Genomic DNA, 24,681 nt, shown 5'->3' with positions numbered 1-24,681 from the left:
ATTTGTATAGGTTAAATTAACTTAGATCATTATAAATGAAGTTGGATTTTTATAAGTTGAATTAGGAAGTTGATTACTGATGATGAATACATAAGTAATCGAAAGCTCTGATTTATATTAAAAGCATTACACTGGGCTGTTTGATTGCCACAATCCCACGATCACAACGTTCATAAACTAGTTGGCAAAGACTTAGTTCCAATTTGTATTTCCTTCATATATATGAAAATATAAACGTATATAACATGATTGAGAATGAGCTAAAAAAGTGCTCAGCAGAATGCCTAAAGAGTCTTCCAAGAAAGCGGTCTTCTACGAATACTGTAGTCAAAAATACAAGAAGATTTAGATAAGTGTTTGCATTGGTCAGTTAGATTTAACCTAAAAAGGCACTCAATCAAGCAAACACTCGAAAACGATTATGGCTTTGACGTAAGATGACAGCTGGTTCTTCCGAAGACGTAGCGGAAGAACTTTGGATTATCAGAAGTGTGTTATCGCTTCTATAAAGCTAGTAACCGGTTCTATTCACTCAATTTTCCGATTACATAAAGAAATGCTGTCATTTGTACTGTGCGCAAAGGAGAGGCCTCATGAAAATTTCATCATCGGTGGCTCATCGACTTTTTGCTAGACTATACCTCATGATGAAAATGGTAATGAATAGATGATTGTGGTTATCAATTATATTCTGGAAAGCGTGCAAAATGAAGTTATTTTGAAGAGACGATATCTATTTCATACTGATTGATAGTAGTAGTTTTGTCTCCACGATAAACACTTTTCAGACAATATGCAGACAAATAAGAAAGGTTGATGGAGCTGCGAAAGAAGAGTTAAATATTTGTTTCAGTTGATTCACGTACATCTTCAAACTGTTATGAAAGAAAGAAGAAACGATACAAGACTCAAGAAACAGAATGATGTTTCAAGATATGGGACAAAGTTTGTCTCTTTATCTTAAAATGACAGACACAAACATTATTTTTTGAAGGTCGTACTTTCTCAAAATCTCAAAAGAAAAATTATTAACATATAAGCAAAATTATAAACGGAAAATATATGGTAGGGAACCAAAACCAATTTATTCCATTTGGAATTGACCATGACCAGGTAAAAAAACAACTGCAACAGAAACAAAAAGTACCTGCTCAAAATTCCAAGATAACAGTTGCTGTTTAATACTACTACATCATCACATCATCGACGCGTGAGGACTGATTGGAGTTTTTTGGGAATTTAGTTGATCAATAAAACCATAAATTCACCAATCTGTTAAAAAACATTCAAGGTGGACGTCATTTCCTATTCTATATTGTGACATTGCATAGAAATTAGTTAAGATTATGATGGAGTGGAACCAGCTGGAATATGGTACATGTTTCACAAACATTAGTTTGTAGTCATTCAGCCAATATACAGATTAACGCAAATATATTCTATCAATAGTTTTAAACTATGAACAGGAGTCTTGTCAAGGCCTTACAATCTTAATGAACACCTAAAGACGTGCACAATGAATTCAATACAGAATCTAGTATAGAATTCATTGTGCAGACGAAACCTCTATCCACATTATCTCAGAGTGAACTACAATAGAAAGCATTTGAAGTGAAAGACGAAGATCTCTGACAACTAGAGTAATTACATATTCTAAAATTTTAATAAGTGTTGGATCGCGGTGTACATAGCACCCTAATATAAATAAATACAAGATAAGTTAATGGCTGATGCAATTCCAAAACCGTGTCATTGCATGTTCTGGAGTAATCACAAATATTGGTTCAGATCTGGAACTAATCCATATAAGTAGAGGATATTTAAAAAATCTATTAGTTTAATTTGGTAAGTAGTACAAAAATCTTAATACAAAATAAAGTAATATATGTGTGTAATGGATTTCCAACTCAAGTCACTCACTATACTTCTTCTAAGCCCACCTACTCGCAGGTAAATTTGAAAAAATGTTCCGAACCAATAATATTTTTTGCAGAAATTAGCATAATAATGCGGCGCCCATTTCTATGAAAAGCTAAGAAAATATGATTTCTATTATGAGAGTTTGTATAACACTTTGCCACCATTCAGTGGTATCACTCTTTCAATCCAAAATGTATTCTACTAACGATAAAAGGTTTTATGCTTTTTAATTGATCAATTTCAGACAGTACAATTTTGACGTTTACTGGTATGGGCGTAGGAAAATTTTTTCATTTCAATAAGTGGATATATACGGTTTTCCAATAAAAACTTAACTGTTTCCACAAACATTCAGAATTCAAAGCTAAAGAAAAAATTGCAAAAAATATAAGAACAAAAATGCAACCCTGTGAACCTCATTTTTTTCAACAGCAACTGTGCGACACATCTTTTGATAGGTATTTTACTTTTTTACAGAAAGTTAAAATTCCAATTAGTATTTTTAAAAATTTAATAAAATTGAATTAACGTTGAAAATATTTTGTACATAACCAGTTTTTCAAAATAAATGAAATAATTGCTAAGTTGTCTTTCATACAATGTTATCTATAATCTATCTTTTAATCGTTTTTATCTGCCAATGATTTGGAAGTACGTTGTGTTTGGGAATATACATCATCTTGCTATGCTCTGATTTTATATACGAAAGAAAATGAATCTTAATTAGTTTGTTAGTTATCAAGCTTTCTTTTATTTGAAAATTCTCAATGACTAATCAGTTAAATGCTTACGAAGATGGTTTATTCTACTGAGGAAAGAATAGTGATCGTTAACCTATGCTAATATGGAAATAATCAGTATATCAAAGAAAGTTTAATACTAGTCACCAGAAAAAAAAACGTTACAACAGAATCAAACGATTAATAAATAACATTGAAGCCACAAGCGATCTTAAATAGTAAAGACATGAATGTATTGTTCGGTAAAATAGCCGTATTGGGTCATTTACAGTACTATCTTGAGTATTTGGTGTATTAGCATCTAGTGTTAATTGAATTATAAAATCCCATAAATTTTACTCTTATAGAATACAATTAAATCAAGAATTGCACAAAGATGTTCTTAACCATTAAACTAGATTTTGTGAAGTATATACTCGTAGTAACTTAAATATCAACCTCATCGATGGTGTAATATGCGTTTTTCCAATGTGTTCAATGGTGAAGTTAACAGACTTAGCTGTTCATAATGGAGTAAAAGCGATTCTCATTAGTTCATAGACACATACACAAACACCTCAGATATTAAATATATGAATTAACGTTTTAGGGAATCACATTATTAGACCATTATTAATTGACGGAAATCTCAATGGAATTATCAACTAACTTTCCAATGGAACAAGGAACCCCTACAGCGAAATAGATGCGTAAAGTAGATTTTGACCAACATTTTCGAAGATTTAAATTAGTAGTGGGCGGACAGATCACCAGATTTCTTGGCTTTGTATTTCTTTTAGTGAGTATCACTAAAATCAAAACTATACGCAATTGGCCTGTAAATAATGCAGAGTTGCGATAAAGAATTCTGACAGAATGCCGCTTTTGACATCCAAGGGAATTTATTAAAAATAGGTTGAACCCATCTTTATATGTAGATCAACAGACTTCAAGAATTTAATTTGATAATTTGGGGAAATTTTGGGTTGTTTGTTTTATTAGTGATAATCGAAAAAAATTAAATGTGTAAAGAAATAATACCTCTCAAATGGTATATCGCTAGACCCTACTTCTATTCAAAAACAAGCAGCAGAAGGTTGCATTTTCGGGTATGAATTTTATAAGTATATTTTTCCTCCTATCCAAAAAATTTGAATAAACTGATAGTGTCATTAGTTTTTGGGATAGAACTTTTTGCTTGAGTACAATGTATATGATAAAACTAGTGAATTGAAATAAACTCTATGATTTTTTGTTTTTTAATTTATATACAAATGGTATACGAAACTAACTTGGTCCTCAAGATAATTGAACTTTAATTCGTATCATTCAACTATCAAATCCTGAATTTGGATGCTTAGCAATTCAAAAAGTGAAACTGCATTGAAAGAAAATAATTATCTGGAAAATATCATGAACAACATCTTCAAGAAAAGGATAAATAGATACTTCAACCAATTAAGAAACAAAATAGAAACTAAACATCAAAACATAAAGCATTTTTTCTTACCTTATGTACAAGGACTAATATGATATTGGTTAGGTTCATTCAATCAAATAAAGATCCAAAAGTTATTGAAACGTGATCATATACACCGAAAAAAAATTATACACATATGTTCATTTTTTGGAAACTTTACTTATCACTATGATTTATTTAATATGTATAACCCCTAACAATTGGCGCTAATGAATTTTAAAAAGCTAATAAAAGTTACCGTGAACTCTGCCGGCCAGCTACCTGAAGTCAATCTGCCGAATCATTTCTGGTAATGAATGCTTTCAGAATTGTGAATACCGTGAAGATTATTCCTTCAAGACTAATCTTATGATATTGTGACCTCTCAATACACCGTGCCAATCGTATTGTATATTATGTAGGTGTTTACAAAGAATATTTTATTCAAAAGCCAGTAGTCGAACAAAAATGTGTTAACCAAATTATGTTTTTCGAACGTGACAAATACTCTGTTTCACAAATTACGAGGGCCGTTTTCTTCAACCTCCGATAGGCTATAAATAAAAGACAAGTTCATATAAAACGATAATTTTATTACCCAAAGATTGGTACACTTATTGTTACGTTTAGACATAAGAGATTGAGACATTTGTCATGTCTGTGGAAAAAGCTTTTACATCTTCAAGGAAAGTTGCCGCTAATGAATTCCAGTAGAGTATAAAACAGACCTTGAAACTTCTGGAAATTCCGAAGAAAAAGCAGTAATGGTGAATCTTCGGTTTTCTTTAACCATTCCCTCAACTCGTTGAACCAGGTCATCTGAAATGACAGATTTGTGTCCTTGACTCCCTTCATCATGCACATCATTAGGCCATCTTTAAACTTTCGACACCATCACTCATGAAGTGACCCAAGTGTCAGCAATGGCGGAGTGTGTAGTGCGAGACCTTCGCAGTCACCTACAGGCCTCGTATTTTATAACTACTATTGTTATAGTAATTTTTAATTTAGTTGGGCTCTTAATATTTTTTATAAGACATTTATTTGATTTTATCTATATTTTTCGATGACGATATAGGGTTTCAAAGATTGCACCAATTATAAAGTTAGAGTTATGACTATGAAAAAATAGAAATAATATTTCACAATCACTCTTCTGGAAAATTTACTGGAAATTAATTTGTTTTGATTTATTTTTGATTAGTTTTATTTAATACAATCCTTCATCAACTAATATAAGTTGAAATATCTAATTTTGTTTTTCATGGAATCAACTGTTAAATTTGTTTAACTACTAAACAGAATATGTGCAACTGCATCATACAAATTTCTTTTTGTTTGTTGTATAACAGTAGTAACTGGTTAAGGTGTTGAAGAAATGTATATTTTATTTGATGCATTTATTTGTACTTTTTGGAATCATGAACAGTGTATTAATGCCTTTCCACATTGTTCCAAATTAAGTAATACCAATTCTTTGTGAGTGAATTCAAATAATAATATAGTTTGAGATATTTCTGTAAAACATAGATTTCCTTCCGCATCTGTAATTGGCACAGATTGCAATTCAGCTGCACGATAAGCACCGATAATATCTATTATTGAAGCAACTAAAAATAATAATGGAATTAACTAGATAAAAAACTATTTGAGTATTGTACTTCATTATTAAGTGGTTCTGAAGTGAAAGCTTCTGCCTAGCTTCATATTCCAGTCCATATGTTTTCAGCCTAACATGGAAAAAAAGATCACAAATATTAAAGAAGACATATTTCCATAAGATTTTCAAAACGCCTGACTAAAGCTTTTATGCCACTAGGAAATTATGATGCATCTTAATCATCAAAATGTTGGTACACCGCCTGTTTAATTTAATCGATGCTGTTAAATCTTTTACCCAAAAACTCGGCCTTCCGATTTGCGAATAAAAAATAGTCGAACAAGGCCAGACCAGCACAGTATGGCGATCGTTCAATTTCTGTGAAGCCACATTCGTGTACAATAGTCTTGTAAAGCGAAGTAGTGTCATGAAGCAAGCGCACAATTTGGCCCGATTTTGCCGCGACTTTTTTTAATAATTTTTTGACGCAACTGCCTAAGTGAGTGAAAGTAATATACCACGTTGCAGTTGTATTTGATTCCCTATAGTCAATAAAAAGGAAACCATCACACTCTCAAAATATTATAGATATCACTTTTTTGGTGCTTCTCCTGAACTTTCTTGGTTCCTTGCGGCAAAACTCTAAAAATCGCTCACAACATTCTGCTTGACGCCGCTTTTCAACTGCGGTAAAATTGAGGCACCTACCTTGCAGTACTTTTCATCATATTCAAATGCTCATGTAGGATTATTGTTTTGAAAATATCGGTCTCTTTTTCAACTTATTTTGTTTTTAGGGGACGGTAACTTAGAACAATTTCTACTAATTTAATATTTTCTGCAGTGGTTACTGTCGTAGGTCTTCTTTTCAATTGTTAAAGATGATGGACACAAGTCACCATTCTGTTTTTGATTTGATTTGGTGTTAATCCTTCTTCAATAAAATATTTTATAACAACACGAAACTCAATTTGAGACCTTTTCTAAACAACTTTAATATAATAAAATGGATCGAAGCAACAAGCTGAGACTTTGTCAAAAGCCTCCAAGAACTCATAGACCGCACTAAGTATATTTTTCTATGATTAATGTTTAAGAAATCCACGTAATTTTGAATAACTCTCTATACTCATTATGTCTGTATATGTCATTCTTTAGTTTGAGAGTGTTTTTTAGCACGAATTAGTCATTAGAAACGATACTTTATATTTATAAGTTCGCTAAAATATACCAAAAGTACATTTTATGTAATCGATAACTGAATGTTCATAATGCTAAAATAATCTTGCGATTTCAAATTTGTGTTTTGATATTTCTAGCAATAAATTTTGTACGGTAATATTAATCAACTACTTATCTTTTTCTGGTGAGTGTACATAATCCTCACTCATTTTCTTTATCTGAACTCAGCACAAAATTCATAATAATTAGGTAGTGAATTAGAAAACTTCCCTCAATAACAATACTTAAGTTTATTTTGAAAATTTCATCGCATTTTCAAAGTTATTTTGCCAATTTTTCATATCTTCCTGTTCCTGTCGAGCTTTGCTCTTATAACAAATGTGATACCTTAAAATATTTTCGTTAGTTCTTGGGAACAGTTCTAGAAGATTTCAAGAATCATATGAGACCAGCCCAAGTTACATAAGAAAGAAGTATAATCCAGCTATCCTCGTCCGTTTTTTGGAATAATTCTCCTGAAATAACTACATCGCCGAGAGGATTCCCATCATTTGTTGAAAGTATCTATCTCCATTCCAAACCCGTCGCATTTATTCAAAGCACAGCTGTTAGCAGGAGATATTACTTCTTCTTTTGAAATACCGATACTCTCTACTGCAATTCTCATAAAGCACACAGTCAAATTCCAGGTCCAATTTATTCTTATCTCACCGCGATTTTCGCGGGTATTTGACCTGAATATCTATTCATCCGTATTTCTACCAGGCTTACTTGCCTCTAAACATAGTCCCTCTCAGTACCGACAAAAATTTCACGGCTATCTGACATAGTGACCTCTGCAGCCACCATTACACCAGATTTGCAGCTAAATACAAATTCATTTGCCGTTTTATTTAACTACCAAAAAGGACCCTCGAAAGAATATAAATTGACTTGTAAGTCATTGATAGACTCCACCCGGATTTTCCAGATCTTGCCAACATCAAAATCGATACTTCCCTTTGCCGTCAAAGAAAGATATGCAACCCAAATGCCAAATAACCTCGAAATCGATCCTAATTAGTAACACTGTCCAATTGATTTTACATACTGAGATCGCTTCTTGGAATTCCGCTTATATCAATGAGACGGCAATTTTCCTATCTTCATAGAGAACTTTCATTCTTCTGGCTCTTTTTTAATCTCCTCCATTCTTTCGGTCTCTTGCTTCTTTCTTAAATACACTAATACCTGAGTCCAATTTGTGATATAGGTACTGGAGCATAATTTAAAACTTGAAATTTTACTTTTCACGTTTTTCTCCGATTCATACGTCACCTCTAATCAACATCTATTGTAACGAAGAAGTCAAGACTTGTCTTCGAAGCTTATCTCGACAAATTTATTTCTGAAAATTATTAAATATTTGCTATTCCTTTATTTTATAATATTAATTAAATAGAATTTCCGTGACACCAGAGCTCGCTAGTGAGAATTTATCTCACGGTGCCTTATTTGAATAATTTTACAATAAATTAATGTATCTAAACTTTTTTTTTTAATTTTGTGATGTTTATCTATAAGAAGAATGTGATATAGTTTATATACAACTAAATTTTTTAATCCAAATTTTTAAATTATTTAAATATAGTTGAAAAACTGAAAAACAAAAATATAATATCTCAGCACTCACCACACTTTCTTACAAAAACAATAAATATACAAACAAAAATTTGTTCTACTAGAAAAAGCTTGCTAATCAATATCAGCACATTTTACGCAACTGTATACTTTGTAGGACAGACAAATGGGTGTGCTGCAATTACCACACAATATTTTGTGATTCTTTTTAGGACAAAAAGCATCTATTCCACCTCACTGGTATTTGATTCTTCAGTATTTAAGTCAATACCCGCAATTCTTTTTATAGCAGTACGATCTTGAGGTTTTATATTTTCGACATCCGATCTGATAACAAGGTGAAGTTTCACCAAACTCAGTGCCAGTTCTTTGAAAAAACCCTCCTTTCAATTAAATAGTCAGTATTTATTTTATAAATGATCTGGCTGTTGATGCCACTACCTGTATTCATCATTCCAAAAAATATGGTCAGTGGCTATCTGCAAGCCACTAAGTAGGAGGATTTCATTTTATCCACAACATCGACACCACTTTTTGTCATTTTTGTCATAAATTTTCAAACCGTACTTTGTCGTCTTACTTGGTATAAATTATCTAAATTTACAGTGCGTCGATTGTAGTATATTCCGCTACTTGATAGCTTCCTTTGCATCTTTCGTTGAATAATTCGATTACCTTTCTTATTGGGGCTAGATTATCCTGTCCCTTACGGGTCTTTTTGTTATTGAGATTGTCAAATCTAAAAGTCCTTAGTAGTAAAAGGAATAGTTCACGTGAGATAGTTGCCCTAAAGCATTCTGGAGCAGTGCTGTCAGTAGCCCCTAGTTCCTTCAGATTCAGGTGCTGAACTTCTGCCAAATCAGTCTGTCCACAATTTCGAGTTTTTTTTGATATTTCCTCATTCGATCTAAATAAAGATTTGTGCATCGTAATATAGTCTCAATCATAGAGTTAGGGAAAAAAGCTTCCAGCAATCAACTGCGAAATCGTACTGCGAGCAGAAACTCTCATACCAGGTGGACGAATGCAATGCCAAACTGTTGTTTCGTCTCTTTCCACAAAACAGTTTTAGGATATATCATTTTCAAATGAACTGAGATCATCTTCCTGTTGCTCAGAATCCGTATTGTAAACAAATTTACTTACCAGTCAGTTCATATTTGGCTTTCCTCAATGCTGCAAGAATTCTTCCTCTAGGAGTCACAATTATACTGAAATATGATTGAATAATAGGCTAGTTGACAAAATTTGGAAATTAGTTTAAAACTATAGCTTAGCATCTATTTCACCACAAAAATATATTATTTTAAGAAAAATAGATATTTTACGTTAGTATTTTGAGTTTTTAGAAATGATTTTGAAATTGATCGCGAAAAAGGCCAAGACTGTCATGGTGTCTTGAATGATGTTACACGTCGCGAAACAGCAGTGTTTGTTTATGACAATCACGGTCTCTGTGAAGATCTTTTTGATGTAAGTATCTATTTATAGTAAAAAGAATGAATTTTGCAAAACCTACCATGATATACACAACATATACACACATAACATATAAAATGTTATGACTTAATGAAGTTATTGAAACTTCAAAATCAGTTGAGTATTTTCATTCCATATTGGGTAAATGCGACTCTCTGGTAACTGCTAATTAAATAAGAGTTTGTTTGTTCTTCACAGAATACTTACATATAAGTTCTAACACTGCAGATTACAAAAGTAGGTGTTCATTTCAAAAAATTTGTCAGGCATAACGGCGTCAGTTTTGGGCAAATTACTGCAGTTTGCTTCGTTACATCCTGATTCCACGAACATTATTAATTTAACAATAATTGCTGAAAATTAGAAATAATAAAATGTTTTAATCGACAGTTCGACATTCTTCGTCCATAATTTTAAACAATTATTCAAAATTTTTTATTCCAATGAACTATCATGAATTAAATTCAATCGTCTGGTATTAATTAAATACAGTTCTTTATTGAATTGAATTGAAATTGAATAACACTTGGCTAATTTTGAAATCATAGGGGATAAAAGAGAAAAATGAACACCTTCCAAAGATATATATTCTACAACTTATGCAAAATATAATTGTTACGTATTAGTTTTGTGAGAGACTTTTATTTCAACACAATAAAAATATCAAGATATAAAATGAATTCAAGCAGGTATTATTTTAGAAATTTGCAAAAAATATCACAAATATATATTTATATACATATATGTATTGATCTAAAGATCACCTTTATCATGAATATCAAAAAAAGGATAAAATCAACTTAGAACTTTGTTCCAATAAGAAAAATTTATTTTTCCTTGGTTTTCACTTCTCAAACATATTGAATTTATTAGAATTTACAAAATAGAGCTATAAATTTTACTTAAATTATTTAGATCCTTTTTATTATTTTTAGCTTTTTCGTTCCTATGAATGTGAACCATTTCTAAAAATTCCGTTTCAAGAATTTTTGAATTGGTATTATTGAATTCATCTTTTTTTTTTATATTTCATGGTTCGTTAATGCAATTCTATTTTTTTGATTAGTATTTTATTGATAAAGACTTAAAGAAAAGTCGAAATATCAAAAGTTATCTTTCTTTTAAAAACTATCAATAAAAACTAATTTTATAAAATCAAGAACATTTAGATGCATTAATATATCAAAAGGTCTAAGGAAAAAGAAATTTATATATATATATATATATATATATATATATATATATATATATATATATATATATATATATATATATATATATATCTTGACACTAACAACTTGAATCCCACAATTCTGTCTACGATACAATACTTACTTTCATCTGACCAAAACTGTACCTTAAACATACTAATTTTTACAATTTTGAAATTTCCATCCATAATAACCGCTCTTCTATATGCCTATATTTTTATTCAATGCAATTGTTTGCAGTTGAGATTATCGACAGAAAATTTTCTTCTACTTCATCATCTTCTAATATATCCAATATTTTCCAATCATAGAACAATTTAGATTGTGAATATCAATTACTTTTTATAAACAAAAGTAGGTAATATTTCTTTGTCCATTCATTTTGATATATGTCATTAATGTGTTAAAGCTGACTGTTGCCATATTAGTATTAACTTGCAAGGGTATGATTTTAAAATAAATCATATAGTGATAATTGTACATAACTAACATAACCTAACTGTTCTAGGATTCATTTTAAGTGTTTTTAAAATAATTTTTCCCTATTATCAAATGTAGTAATAAAAATGTTGTATCTTTGATATAATTATATTTGCATAACCTATGCCGCATAAAAATACTGGTTGGTATTTATTTTTGCGAATATTTCAGAAATTTATTTTCATCTTATTTTCTCTAATTTAAAATAATTATTCCTAGACGACTAAATATGACGCTTGCCGTAGTGTGCTTCGGGTGGCATAGCACCTGATCATTTGCTCAACCATTTTCATCTTAAACTAAATTAGTCTATTCTTAGAGATAGGTTTGAGAAATCCATTTACACTGTAAAAAGAAACTAGTACTGTGATATTTTCCATTTAAAATATACGGAGTACTTCTTGTGAAATATTGAAGTGATCGAATTTAGACAGTGGCCAAAATGTGCTTCAATATTTAAACACCCTAATAGAAAATGATGGAGCGGCAATTGTCACGATTAATTATCAAGGAAATCTAAGTTTCTGTAGTTGACACTGGTCCAAATCAATTGGATACAAGAACAAAAAATTGAGGAACATGAAACTTTATTCAAAGTGTATTTTATATGTCAGCTACTTTTGGGACATTCTGTATTGCTATAAATAATTTTATGTCGCAGTTGGAAGTGAGGTACAACGTAGGTTTATTGATTTTTGTGAAAGGTCACTACTTGCTCTCGATAGGCTGTAAAAATACAGATGACTCATCCTGAACAAGTATGCAGATATCGAATATTGTGGATACTGAACACACTGTTTACACTTCCACTATATCAATACTCACAATTACACCGTCTAACGCGCGTTTCGATAAAGAATGCCCTTCGTTCCCATTGAAACTGCTCTCACATTTAACAACCTGATTGGTTTCAAATCTATCCTACAATTTATTATTGGATACGTTTTCCAACAACTGATAGCGTGCTTGGCAACATTCCATTTTTCGGTACGTCTATTTCTTCTGTCACATTTCAATTCAATAGGATCGGGAGAAAGTTTTAAAAGAGTGGGCTCAAAATTGGTTTATAAATCCAGCAATACACTAAAACAGATGTTGTTTAATCCGAAGTATACAATATCAGATTTCGAAAAGAGTGGTATTTATGATTAACGGTAATGATTGTGACGGGATGTTGGGCAGACCAAAAGGTCCGTTAATGTCCGGTTTAAAGAGCACATAGCTCGTTTAAAATATGGACGTATCGAAAATCAGGTATTGCCCATCATGAAATAAATATAAATGATGTAAAATTGTTGGAAAATGTATCCAATAATAAATTATTAGATGCATTTGAAACGCCTTAAACAGTGTAATTGTGAGTATTGGTGCAGTGAATGTGTAAACATTGTATGCATATCACAGGAGGGGAGAAATTATATAGATGAAATTTAGAAAAAACATGAAAATTGGCAGTCAAAGCTAACTTGCTTATAGGTTGCTTGATTAAGTTGCGCACAGTCATCTAAGGTGAGGGCAATGGATGCGATCATTGAATGTCATTATTAATAATGAGCGCGAAATAGGTTATAGAGTAGACAAATGTTCAGGAAACGAAGGGTGATTAGTTCAGCTTGAGTCGATCAGTAGTTAACAAGTCTTTTGTTCGAACACATGGACCTGTTCAGTAGTTAGACGAGAATATTTTCTAACTTAGTGTTTGACTGCAATCCCAGTTAGTCATATATTGTATTGTTGGAGATCCAAGGAAAAAATTTGATAATTTTTTGGTACCATTCAGAGTTAGCAGTGATGAATACATTTTAATTGAAGGTTTGAATTGAATTTGGTTAGGTTATTCTTTGTGCCCCTGTAATGTTCATTTGTTAACAACGTCCTGGAGCTACTCCAACTCTGTTTGACAATATATTTGACGCTCCTTATGATGAACAAAGAGGCTCACGTATATTTCATTGATAATAATGCAAAAATGAGGTTGTTAATTTTAATTTGTATGTAAAAAGAGAAACTTCTGACATACGATTAGATCGATATCACATCAGCTATATAAAATACCTGTAAATGCCACATAACTACGATGTTTCTTAATCTAGCTAGAAAAAAAAAATGCTATGCATAAGATGGAGGCGAAATAAATATACATATACTTCTGAAGGACTCACATAGTTTACAAAGGTACTATAAAGTCTAAACTTAAGAATTAGAGGACCTACCAACTTAGAAGACAAATCATTCTATCAAACTTAGTGGAAAAAAGGCATTAACTGAATATTTTATGAGTTTCAAATATGCCTGTGAAGTACCAACTCTAGATCTATCGGTGCACAATAGTATGAATAATGAAGTCGATAATATAACACATCTAAATCTAGTAAAACCTGACTTAATCGTACTTAGTAGAAAGAGCAAAAGTTTTATATGATAGGTTCTAGCTAAAGTAGAGTATACAATATTCAACAATTACTTAACATTTTATCTATTTTAGAGAGCAAAAGGGTACTCATTGCCAAAACCAAATCAAATGCTCAATATCTGATAAGCCAACACAAGTAGAAGTGACTTGTATAATAGGCTGGATATAGAATATTTTAAAGAAAATGACAACCATCATCATTTTCAATGGGCCGAAAAGCTTTAATTTACAATATCAGTCGAAAGTTTCACTAACCACATAATCTATTCATTAAATTTAAAAATAACACACAATTTCTCTTTCATATTTAAAAGCGAAGGTCGAAACGGTATCTTACAAACTAAAAATAATAGTGTCCGTTATTTGTTTATTTTATACGAGCACAAATTCATATTTTTGCAAATACCAGCTGATTTCTTTATTATTTTTCAACTGTGAATAATTTATTCGGTGCTTATGATTGTAGTTTAGTCCCAGTTAGCCTTGTGAGATACAAGAAGGTGCAGTGATTTATAGTTTTTGGACCAAGACATCTCTTTGTACAGTTCCTATACGAATTATTTTCGTTCTCGCAAATTCATACTTGCGAGTTTTAAAATGGCTAATACCAAGAAACTGGCGGTTGAAAGTCGTGAATTAATGGCAATGATAAGGGCGGCCTCGTAAAACCACAACTACTGCAGATAAACGTATTATATTTATAATTAAATTAAGAGGAAAAATGGATGTTAGATGTGGAATCCCGATTGTAAAACACGGCGGAAGTATGGGGAAGGGCGACTAGAGACCTGTGAAAATTGTAGGGATTTTGATGAAAGACGGCTACAAAAATATTGAAAGAAAATGTAGTATATTCTGTCTAGTGCCTTATCGACGAAAAATATATACAACAACCCAAGCATTCCTCGAAGCTATGCAACGAGTATTTGAAAGAATTGGAAAGAAACAATACTAGAAGTAACAATTTGGACGTCACAGTCGGCCAACCTCAACCCGATTGAGTTTTTGTGGGACAAAGTAGACAGGGAAGTCAGAAAGCAGTGTGCTACTTAACATCTTTGGAATATCCTGAAAAACAAATGGAAAAAATAGATGACGATTATTTGTCGAAATTGTTACAAACAATATGAAAATTGTACACCGAAATGATAAAACCAAAAGAGGGCTACATCAATGGATCAAAAATTTAAATATTTTGTGTATCACACAAACTATTGCGTGAACAAAAACTTTTAACTGGTAGTGTATGTGAAATTAATAAACAATAATATTCTCACTAATTTTCATCAGTTCAATAGATCAAAATATACTGGATAACAAACACCAATCTTTAATTTGCTCAATTTACATGAGGGAACCATACAAATAACTATTGGGGATGTAACGTGTTATGTGATGAAGTGTTATGTAGTGAAGTATTATGGAGTTATGTGGAAATAAGATAATTTCCAAGAAACTACAAATCATGAATATAGTTTCCTTGCCAAAGACGAATTCAATTGGATATTTAATGTGAAATTGTCAGTTACATTTTTATTAAATATGAGGCATACAATTTAGGTATATCACTAAAACTATAAATATACTCCACTTATTACGATGCTCAAGAAGCATGAATGGCACAAGAGGCATGAACCTGTAACGCTTGTTTGATGGGTTATCAGAGGCACGCGACTGTCTATAACACGAGCGCATCTACGGGAGTTTAATTTTAATTTTTTCTGAAAAACAGTACAAAAACAAATTATATTGATACATTATAGTGATGTTTATTTTTTATGAAACGATCAGGCAGCTAGGTCTGACATTAAACTTATCAATTAGAGCGGTTTTTCGAAAAGGCCAGAGCTTTTGAAGTCGTCAATTATGCAATTTTAATTTGATAAAGAAATACCATAATGGAAAATGTATTCTTCACATTTGACATAAAATTTAACAAAACTATGTTATATATATATATTTCTTGTGATTAAATTCACATTTAACCAACGGTTATGTCCAAATATTTTAAGGTTGCGCCGCTGCAACCGGAAACTACCGACACGGTTAAGGAAGGGGATCAAATGATAGAACGGAACCGTGCACTATGACTTTTATCCTTTTTCTTGAAATAAAAATGGAGAGTATCCGCTAACAAGTACCAGCAAAGAAAGGTGACTACCGACCATGACTCTTCGTGTGCGCACGATCTCATGAGGCGACGTCAATTGTTTTTTATATCCGGCTAACTTTGTTTTCTAATTAGATAGTGTTGTGAGGTAGTTAGCAACGCTGTATTAAAATTAATTGCCTGAAATTAAAACATGGATTGTTAGTAAATGAGGATAATTGAAGTTTTTTCCATTCAACTTAAAACCATTGATAGAACCTTCTTTAGTTTTTATCGGATTTACGGTTTTAAATGATTGAATAAATTATTGTCTTGAATTTGGGATATTTTTAGATGAATATGGTTTGAGATATTATGTGATTATTATTAATTTCAATTGAAGCAATTTTTCAAAATATAGCAAATTAAGTTTGATGATAATTCAATGAGATGAGCAGATTTCATTTTTTATTTGATACTTTATAGTAGAAGAAAGTACTGAAACCATCAATGATCATAAATACATTCAGTCACGAATAATCACTTGCCGACAAGATTTTCGTACCACATGCGGGACCTTTATTTTTAAAATGGAAATAACCGTCCAATAATAGAAAGAATATTTAATAAGCCCTAACACGTACCACTTTTCAATAGCTTAATTATCCCTATTTACATTAGCAGGTAGGTAATTTTATAAAGGGACGGTTAATATCGGTAAATTTTATGGCCGAAAAAATACCTGAACTGTATTATTCAGAATAATAAACATAAAAATTATAATAAAAATTAGTATTCTGTTGTGTTTCATAGTAAAAGGCTCTCTGTTCATAGTGCAAACAGTGATTATAAAGACGAAAATGTCGAGTCAAACGCGCCGCAGTTGCAAAATTTCTCCTGATAAATTTTGCTATATTTGGGATGAATTTATGGTGAAATAGCAAGCCAGGCCATTTTCCGAAAATGTAAATAAAGCCTATTTCAATTATTTTAGTACTTTAACTGGAGAAAAAAGCATGCCTTTTGCAATTCCAGTGGTATGGTAGAAGCCTACTAACCATTTTGACGACTGCTATTTTTATCTAACAAAAACTGAAAATTATTCCAAGATAGGAAAGCACAAGATCCAGTATCCAAATTTTCCGTCTGCTATACGACCTGTTCTCTATAACCAGTACCGATTTAGATCCGCAAAATATTGTTTTAGAAGTTACTAGAGACAACGTATCATTAGGAAGCTTCGAAGAACAATGCACCGACTGTATTATTACTCAAAGTACCAGTTTCGGCAAGCCACATTTGATTGTTCAAAGTGAGTTGAATGATTTAGCACGTGATTTGGGGTTGTCAAAGCAACAGTTTGAGCTTCTTGCTTCCCGTCTTAAGGAATGTTACATTTTCTGCATTCTACAGTATGGAAAATTCGTTGCGTGCGTGCACGGATATTAATGGTCTACTGAAGGAACTTGATATTGAACATAATCCCAGTGAGTGGCACCTATTTATGGACTCGTCTAAATACAGTTTAAAAGCAGTGTTATTACACAATGGAAATCTAAAACCGCTTATACCAATTGCTCATTCTGTGAAGATGAAAGGAACTTATTAAAATATTCGTTTTCTTTTAGACAAAAGAAACTACAACAAGTATAAGTTGCAGAAATGTGGGGACCTAAAGGTAATTGGAATTTTAATGGGTTCACGAAACATTGCATGCATTTTCTTTGTCTATGGGACAGTCGGGCAGTACATCAACACTATGTAAAAAACATTGGCAAGCAAGAAGTGAGTTTCAACCGGGATCTCGAAATGTTAAGTTTATACCTCTTGTAAATCTCCTTCTGCCCCTCCTTCACATTAAACTTGGATTGATGAGAAACTTTGTGAAGGCTATGAATAAAGAGGGTGATGGATTCAAATACCTTAGAGAAATCTTTCCCTAGTTTAGTGATGCCAAATTAAAGGAACGTATTTTTATTGGACCACAAATAAGAGAATTGCTGGACGATGACAATTTTGCAAAAATGCTTACCAGATAGGAACTTAGAGCATGGAAGGCATTTGTGAGTGTAGTGAGGGGATTTTTGTTAGTTGATGAACTTCTTGACGCCTACAAATCCCTTGGTGCTCGAATGTTATTGAAAATTCATTTCCTCCATTCCGATCTGACATTCTTTCCCGAAAATTTGGAATCTGTCAGTGATGAGCTGGGTGAAAGGTTCCATCAAGATATTAGAACAATGGAAATTCGGTATCAAGGACGATGGGATTCTGCCATGATGGGTGATTACTGTTGGTTTTTTAAAAGAGAAAGTATAATACCTCAAAAAAGGAAAAATTTGAGCTAATTGATATGTAAAGTGACTTTTTTAAGTTTTTGTTTTTAATAGATGTGAGGCATGTTTATTAGATGTAAACTATAAATATTGTCAATATATACGTTTTAAAATCGTGAAATTACTTTTTCAATAAACATTAAATATTTACCAATGAATATGGTTCTTTGAATGTAACGTGTTACAATTATTTTTTTCATATTTTTGTATTTGTATAAGTCCATTTTATCACAATATGCTATTCATTCTTGTGTTACTACAAAAAAATTTTTTGGTCAACCAGTGAATTTATGCTTTTGTATGTAAAAAATTCGGGTTTAGTAGGTTCATATCGATAATTGTGTGTTATCAATTAGATATGTGGGTACGTTCAACTTGATGGATACATGAATTTCAAAAAATCATAAATTAGAGAGTAGCAGAAATATTTATCACATTAACAAAAGAAATATGCAGATTTAAGTGTGAAATTTGATTTTGAAACCTTGAAAATCTTTGGGTAACGATGACAACAATTTAAATTGAACACCATATTTTAAGTATTATAAGAGTTTTTATCCATTGATCGCAAGGTATTAATTCAATCAAACGACTGCTGAATGATAAATAACCAAATTGTGAGTTAAGAAACGCGAATGTCCTTTATGTCTGCTGATTCACTCACTACATTTCTAATTAGCGTTTGATTTAGTTATTTTATATTGTTCATATTAGGTATTCGTCTCAACTCTTCTCCTGATATGGACGAAAGAATATTTATTAGAATTATTTTCATCATTCTCCATATATTATATTTATCGGATTATAAATTACATGGAAAGATTGAAATGGTCGTCTGCGGCTGCCACTCCTTGTACATTTTTTTTGGAATTTCAAATTGCGTTTCTTTTACAGCCTTCGTACTTTTTCAACTGCATGCAATCAACTTGCAACAAGTTTCTGATAAAACCGTCATATGGACGTTCCTCTACCTTCCGAACTGTTTCATGATACCATCTCTTAACTCCTTAGATGATGAACGTTTCGATATAAGCATTGACCGAGCCATTCCTTTACCCAACATTGAACGTTTTGAAGGACAACCAAGTCGTCTCTAACCGAGTTACACTGCTCCTAAAGATTAGGCATGCGCGAGAGATATCGATTTAGTTTTATTTTATGGAGGATTTTTAAAAATTTGTTCTACTTGTTTAATGTATATATAAGACACATCAGTTCAAACTCTCTCTATCAGAGATAATTGATGATGTATTGCAATAAGATCATGGTAACCAATAATTGTAAATAGAAATGGAAAGCAGCACTTTTTTAAGAGATGGAAGGAACGTATTTAATGATATTCATACTTTTTGTGGTTCAATAAAGGTTTGAAATTGATTTGAACAAGTGAAGATGTGATGAAATAAATCATTTGATAATTCAAAATTGAAGCTGCGCCTCTCGATACTCCTTAAATTATCTATTGTCTTTATAGGTGTCTGTGATTTGACGTATTTTGTAATTGTGCATTTTTTACATTTAATAATTATTGATCAAACGTTCAATTGTTTTAGTAGATTTACTTTTTCACAAAATTCTTGTACATTTCATAATTTACAAATTTTGCGTAATTAATATAGTAGTAGCGACAGTAATACTTGATGAAACTATACAAAATATTCATAAAGCAGAACATATTTTCATTGAGGAGTTTCCTGATTTCCCATTTCTGAGAACTAATTTGAGGGTGCTTCCTCGTAAGTTTTAGGCGACGGGTCGGTTTAAAGATATATAAGACGATCTGACAGACCACAAATTTCTGATGGAAAAGAGATACTGAAAGAAGTGATAATAAATCCTACTTCTTCAAGAAATCAAGTTTCATCCATTTATAATATGAAGTACAGATGATGTGGAATAATTTGGGTCATACAAATTGACAGTGATTAACTTCCAGACGATGACCATGACAGAAAACTGGAGTTTTGTGGAAATATGGACACAAGAATGAATCAAAAATCAGGCCGTGAAAAGAAATTGTTTTAGTAACCAAAGTACTTTTTATCTAAATAGAAATATAATACACAGAATCAGAGTTATTACAGACACTCATTTTATGAAACATATTATCTGCCCCCCGAGAAAATTAATGTTTAGACTTATCTCTTGAGAAACCATATCGACGTGCTCTTAATACTAATTCAACTTGTGAGGTCTAAATATGTTCTAAATTAAGAAAAACAATCCATGAAATTTTGGTGGAGGGATAATTACTAAATAGATGAATTAGGTGTTCAATGGAATCGCCAGCTGGACCAACGGATCTCACATTTTTGTATTCTTTTCTGTGGGAATGTTCTAACTAAACTGAACAATATTGAGGTTTTAGAGAGAGTGTTTTTGCAGATTTTAGAGCTATTTTCGCAGTTTTATTACAAAAAGTACAAGTGTTTCCAAATAGGATATTCATATTCCCTAGTCAGTAGATAAATGAATATTAAATGAATTATTATATTATATTCTTCAATCTGTAACATCGCAATGACCTTACAACTTGCGTTTTCTACCAACTATGATTTGCATTAAGTTTTAAGTAATAATTCTACAGATCTTTAAGGAGTTGGAGTTATATTTATCTCAAAATTCTTATCTAAACATATTTAATCTATTTATGTGCGAAAACTTATTTAATCTACCTTCCAATAATTTTAATTTTCAGCTAATTCTATGTTATGATAAGGGCTTATGGGTGTGAATGGATATCTATAGACTATACATTACTATTCAGCTTATGTTCACTTATGTTACCATTAATACCAATTCAATGGATTCTGTTGAGCTATTGCGGGTATCCAGGTTCATATCCTGATTCATTCAGTCTCTTTCTGAATTGATTTTGGTGATGCTTCATTTATCTTGATGTGTTTGTGGAAAGTTCAATGATTTTCAATCGAAGATCTTTATGCCAATGTTTCATCGTATATTTGCCACTGATAGTTCATCTTGTTCACTTCACATCCAGAAATAAAACACCTAGGACACAAAAAATCTACATATATGGACTTTTGTAACAATTTCTCCGATTTTTCTTGCGTCTCTATGCTCCCTCTTCTGATATCCAGGAAATTTAGGGTTTCAAAATGATCGCATATAAATACATATACTGGTAATGATATGACGAGCTAAACAAAAACAAATATATTCGCAAAAAGCGACTATAATGTGCGAAGATTATTTAAATACAAAGATGAACTTGTTGCTTTTATTTGTAATTTAAAAAATAGAGCAAAAGTTACATAGCACTTTTTGATAAATAGTCATAAAGCTAGAAAATCTTTGGCAGAAAAAAATGTTACGACCATTTTTGTTTTTTCGTCTCTTTTTCGTCATAATGTAGACACATAATAAATAAATGCAATTAATATTTTATGACAATTTTATGATAATTTCTGGGAGAATTCTAAAATTATGACCTATCAAGTTTTTTCCCTGTGGTCTTCACTTATAATATATATATATATATATATATATATATATATACTACAAAACAATTATTCTAAATCACTAGCAACACATTCATCTTCCTCAGAATTACTGTTGTTTGAATCAATTACAATTCAATTTTAAAACTGGTACATGTTGCATATTGTCATGTTTTTATTATTTATTTATACTATTTTTATAGGTGGGGTGAATTTCGCACTGACTTCTACTCACTTAAATTATTTAAGCACTTCACACTACACTTAACTAATTTATATAATTTATTTATTACTTTTCTATTTCGTCCCGTTCACTATACATGTTTATTATAAACTAACTAACTGCGCTAAATACAGTCCTTTATATACCAAAAACGAATTTCTCAAAAATTCTAGGAAAAAGCAAACAAATAAATAAAAATACCTTCCTGGAAATTAGTCCTAAAAAAATAACAAGCAACTCGCAGCTACTTAGTTCTAGGTGCTAATGTTATCAGCTCCATAACGGAGGAGGAATTTTTGGGTGAAGTCTTATTAGTTCTTGTCTGTCTTTTTAGTTGGGACCATATTCTTCGATTGAATTTAAAACAGTAGTACAGATGAAATCTTTGCAACTATTCCTGTTAGTTATTCCTACAATGTCATCTTTGGCAATCATTTCTATTCCTGAAACCTTTTTAAGTTGCTTCTTTAAATAATGCAGATATATAAATCTTGTTCAAGTAGAATCTCTCGTATGTTTGCTTTGGAAGAATATTTATATGTAATTTTACGAATTTGTTGCGTTAGCTAACACAATTACACTGTTTTATATTAAGGCCTTCAATAGCTCATAGTCCATACGTATTTAACTTTGAAAGACAAGATACTGGATGTTAGTGATTTAAATGTATACGTTTTATCGATGGGGTCACATTTACAAAATCATTTCAATTCACATAATGCTTACTAATTAATAATAATAATAATTAATAACTTTATCAATACCTTAAACCAGCATCTGTTATTACTTCATAATTTTCAAATCAAAATATTCCGAAAACGGAGTTTTACCAAGAGTACCTTTTTGGTGTAAAATTAAATGATGTTTAAGTTCACAACTTTGCCTAATGAATCTAATATTGAAAAAGTTATGTTTACTACTACTGCCCTCTATGAGAGTCAGACATAAAAACAAATACATTGGATGTACCAGCTTTCAAAACTTATTCGTATAAAATTTCAATACAATATTGCCAGCTGTTGCAGCAAAATTGTAAGAAATTTGTATATTTTTTTCTTCAACGCCCTTCCTCTTGAATACGGATGGCATTAAAAATTTTTTTACTCAGCAGACCTCAAATATTTTCCAGTTTTTTATCTCTCCTAGAGACGGGATCACCTTTTTTGAAACAATCTGTATCTAAAACCATGTTTTTTTTTCAAATCTTCCCATTGTTTGTACCTAACATATCCCAAGGATATGTCTCCTTGAAGATGTGGAATTATGTTCCATGCGAACATGGTTGGTTTGTAAAAAATTTCATGAAACACATCTTTCTAGTCTCATTGTCACACCTTGCTTTGCAATTTTGTAGAGTGTAGTCTGAGAAATATATGTCAAAAAAATTGCTTCCTGTTTAGCATCTCTTCTGGACATTCCTCGGCTACACCCAAGCATTTTTAGTTTTCAAAACACAATAGCGTAACAGTCTTGAAATACTTGAAAGATACATAAAATTTATTTGTCATATGGATTAAATTTCGTGCTTTTGGGGCTGTATAATGATTTCCTGGTAATTAAATTTTTTATGATACCTTCTAGGAGTATTTTTTACCATTTTTCAAAATAAATATGATAATTTAATCTACCCACTCCAAGTTTAACTACCATAGTAAATGCAATATAACTAACACCTTATTGGACCTTATTGGAAAACAATAGAAAAAAATTACGACTACGATTTGAAACTAGTTTTTTTTTAATCCAAATTTTCCCAATCAGCACCCACTTGAAATCGGTTGAATAAATAGGGAAAGTAAAAATGTGGTCATGAACCAGCTTTCGATTACCATCTTAATCGAAAATATGTAGATATAGTAAAAGTTATGAGTCTATTATTAGTGAAACATTCACCACACCTAAAATAAGTGAAATCTAATACAACTATTGTAATAAATATCGGTAGGCTATCTTGTCAAAAATTGATCAGACACAGTTTTAAATAATTCATCCACCTAAAAATTTGACAGTAACAATTCGTAAACGTCCTTGAAACTCTCGATTTAAATAAATTAAATCTGAACCTTATCAATTACTTAAGAACGATTAATCTAACTTACCTAATTACAACGCCTACTTTCTTCAACTAAATAAAAACAGTGTAACAACAAATTATTCACGTCATTCATTCTCTGATGATTGCATAGCTGTACTTCAAAGTTTTAACATAGGATTCTGATAAAAAATTTCGAAAGTATCAAATTCATTGGTTTGAATTTCAAAGTGAACATCTATGTGTAAAATATACCAGATCGGACCAATTTAGAATACAAAAAAAAAGGTTGACTGTACCTATATTTGATTTTATTTCATAGATAGACTATACAGAGTGATTAATTAATAATTGTAAACCTTTTACACAAAAAAGGGAATAAGATATCTTTTTTCTCTGAGATTCAGGGCTTTAGTGTCCAAATATAAAATCAAGGGGTTGAACTTTGCATTTCAAC

The 24,681-nt window shown here is 31.2% G+C and overlaps 1 protein-coding gene and 1 long non-coding RNA gene across 3 annotated transcripts in view; one reads left to right on the top strand and one right to left on the bottom strand.

Moving 5' to 3' along the window:
- LOC130448804 (lethal(3)malignant brain tumor-like protein 3) overlaps positions 1 to 24,681 on the top strand; it is a 338,247-nt gene that overhangs the window by 50,722 nt on the left and 262,844 nt on the right. The gene's annotated exons all lie outside the window — the stretch shown is intronic.
- On the bottom strand, positions 4,677 to 10,313 carry LOC130448805 (uncharacterized). Its single transcript, XR_008910382.1, has 3 exons — positions 10,187 to 10,313; positions 9,647 to 9,711; positions 4,677 to 4,917 (listed from the first exon to the last, which is right to left on the bottom strand). It is a non-coding gene; the product is annotated as an uncharacterized LOC130448805 (long non-coding RNA).

The sequence above is a fragment of the Diorhabda sublineata genome, chromosome 9 (assembly GCF_026230105.1).
Source record: "Diorhabda sublineata isolate icDioSubl1.1 chromosome 9, icDioSubl1.1, whole genome shotgun sequence".
In the NCBI taxonomy this organism is placed as follows: Eukaryota; Metazoa; Arthropoda; class Insecta; order Coleoptera; family Chrysomelidae; genus Diorhabda; species Diorhabda sublineata.
Note: the sequence above shows the minus strand (reverse complement) of the source record. Positions and strands in the feature narration are given on the sequence as shown.